Source organism: Nicotiana attenuata, unplaced genomic scaffold (assembly GCF_001879085.1).
Source record: "Nicotiana attenuata strain UT unplaced genomic scaffold, NIATTr2, whole genome shotgun sequence".
In the NCBI taxonomy this organism is placed as follows: Eukaryota; Viridiplantae; Streptophyta; class Magnoliopsida; order Solanales; family Solanaceae; genus Nicotiana; species Nicotiana attenuata.
In genome coordinates, this window is record NW_017672029.1 from 221,466 (window position 1) to 224,893 (window position 3,428).

Here is a 3,428-nt window from a genome sequence, read left to right on the forward strand (position 1 = left end):
GTGCTGTTAGAGAAGCTTTTGCTTCTTATGCTCCTGTTGGACCCGATGAGACGATTTCTATGGGAAATGCTTCAAAGGCCAAGATTGAAGGATGTGGGAAGATATTTCTCAAAATGACTTCCGGCAAAGTGGTGACTTTGAACAACGTCCTTCATGTTCCCGAGATTAGGAAGAATTTAGTCTCTACTGGACTTCTTGTTAAGAATGGTTTTAAATGTGTTTTTGTTTCCGATAAGGTTGTAATAAGTAAGAATGAAATATTTGTAGGAAAAGGTTACCTCACTGAGGGCCTTTTCAAGCTGAATGTAATGGTTGTTGAAAATAATAATAAAATTTCAGCTTCGTCTTACTTACTTGAGTCAAATGAATTATGGCATATACGTTTGGGTCATGTCAATTATAAAACCTTACGGAAAATGATTAATTTGGAAGTATTGCCCAAGTTTGAATGTGACAAATCAAAATGTCAAGTATGTGTGGAATCTAAGTATGTTAAACATCCTTATAAGTCGGTTGAAAGGAATTCAAATCCTTTAGACTTAATTCACACAGATATTTGTGACATGAAGTCAATACATCTCGCGGTGGAAAAAAGTATTTCATAACTTTTATTGACGATAGTACTCGATATTGCTATGTTTACTTACTTAATAGTAAAGATGAAGCAATAGACGCATTCAAGCAATACAAAAATGAAGTTGAAACGCAAATTAATAAGAAAATTAAAATGATAAGAAGTGATAGGGGTGGTGAATATGAATCTCCCTTTGAACAAATATGTTTAGAATATGGAATTATTCATCAAACAACGGCCCCTTACACGCCCCAATCCAATGGGATTGCAGAAAGAAAGAATCGTTCATTAAAGGAGATGATGAACACATTATTGATAAGTTCTGGTTTGCCACAGAACTTGTTGGGGGGAAGCCATTCTTACGGCTAGCCGAATACTAAATCGAGTACCCCATAGCAAAACACAATCCATTCCATATGAAAAATGGAAAAGAAGGAAACCCAACTTGAATTATTTTAAAGTGTGGGGGTGTTTGGCAAAAGTGCAAGTTCCTAAACCTAAAAGGGTAAAAATAGGACCGAAAACCGTTGATTGTGTTTTCATAGGATATGCGACTAATAGTAAAGCATATCGGTTTTTGGTTCATAAATCAGAAAATCCCGACATTCATAATAATACGGTTATAGAATCAGATAATGCTGAGTTCTTTGAAAATATGTATCCGTATAAAAAGGAATGTGAGTCGATTGGTGAAGGATCTAAACGACCTCGGGAAGAAACAAAAGAAAGTACACTTAACCAGGACGTCTACTTCATTTGGACCAGATTTTGTGACTTTCTTATTGGAAAATGAGCCTCAAACATTTAAAGAAGCTATGTCTTCTTCGGAATCATTGTTATGGAAAGAGGCAGTCAATAGTGAAATAGAATCCATATTGAACAACCATACATGGGAATTGGTTGATCTTCCTCCTGGAAATAAACCGTTGGGTTCTAAATGGATCTTTAAGAGGAAAATGAAAGATGATGGAACTATTGACAAATATAAGGCAAGACTTGTGGTCAAAGGGTATAGATAACGAGAAGGTCTTGACTATTTTGATGCATACTATCCAGTTACAAGAATTACGTCCATACGAACGTTAGTAGCGTTAGCTACAGTTTATGGTCTTGAAATTCATCAAAGCGATGTTAAGACGGCCTTCTTAAATGGAGAGTTGGAGGAAGAAATCTACATGGAACAACTTGAAGGGTTTGTTCCAGGTAAAGAAAAGAAGGTCTGTAGACTTGTTAAGTCCCTTTACGGATTAAAACAAGCACCCAAACAATGGCATGCTAAATTTGACCAAACAATGTTGTCAAATGGATTTAAGATAAATGAATGTGATAAATGTGTGTACATTAAAAATGTTCCAAATCACATAGTCATTGTTTGCTTATATGTGGATGATATGCTCATGATGAGTAATGATATTGCCAACATAAATGCTACTAAGCGTATGCTAACTAGCAAGTTTGATATAAAAGACTTGGGAGTTGCTGATTTAATTCTGGGAATTAAGATCCATAAGACTTCTCAAGGTCTAGCATTGTCACAATCTCATTATATTAAGACAGTACTTGAAAAATTCAAGCACTTGGGCTTTAAAGTTGCAAAGACTCCAATTGATGTGAATCTTGCATTAGCAAAGAACAAAGGCCAGAGCATATCACAATTGGATTATGCTCATGTGTTGGGTTGCTTAATGTACATCATGAATTGTACACGACCAGATATAGCTTGTGCTATAAGTAAATTGAGTCGATATACGAGCAATCCAGGCCAATCTCATTGGATGGCCATGAAACGAGTTTTGGGGTATTTAGTACATACCCAGGACTTTGCTTTGCACTACAATAAATATCCTGCGGTCATTGAGGGATACTGTGATGCAAATTGGATCACCGGATCAACTGATTCCAAGTCCACAAGTGGATATGTATTCACTATTGGTGGAGGAGCGGTATCTTGGAAGTCATCCAAACAAACTTGTATTGCCCGCTCTACAATGGAGGCTGAGTTCATAGCCTTGGATAAAGCCGGTGAAGAAGCTGAATGGCTCCGGAATTTCTTGGAAGATATTCCATTTTGGCCCAAACCGTTGGCACCAATATGCATACATTGTGATAGTCAAGCGGCAATTGGAAGGGCTGGGAGCGTTATGTATAACGGTAAGTCTCGCCATATACGACGAAGACATAAAACCGTTAGACAATTACTCTCTAGAGGAATTATCACGATTGACTATGTAAAGTCAAGTGATAATGTGTCGGATCCACTTACAAAAGGCCTAACTAGAGAGGTAGTTGAGAAGTCATCAAGGGGAATGGGACTGTGGCCGAGAACAAGTCATAGTGGCGGTAACTCTACCTAGAAGACTGGAGATCCCAAGATCTAGGTTCAAGGAGATCAAACAAAGTCATTTATTACGGTTCAACATTGTCAACTAAACTTTTGGTCCATTCTCGTGATGAGACAATGTTCAATACCAAGGATAAAGCATTAAGGCTTTTTAATGATTTCTAAATTTGATACGGGGTATATCAAATAGTGTATCTACGGGATGACACGTTTAGGAATCACCTATGTAAGTGTGAAGTGTTAGCCGCTTCAAGGAGAACATTGTAAGGCCAGTTCTCTACGCACTTATGAAACCAGGCGGTGTTCATGGCTGAAAAGAACACAACAATGAGAACCAAAGACGGTTAAGGGTTGGTTGTGTGACTTGTGGTTGTCTAGGTATACACTAAAGTTCGACGGTTCAAAGATATCAAATCTACCGATTGATCGAGTATATCCGACATAAGTTCACTACGGAAAGTTCAAAGGGAAACCTACTTATCCAGATGCAATTAATCCTTACTTGCGAATCAC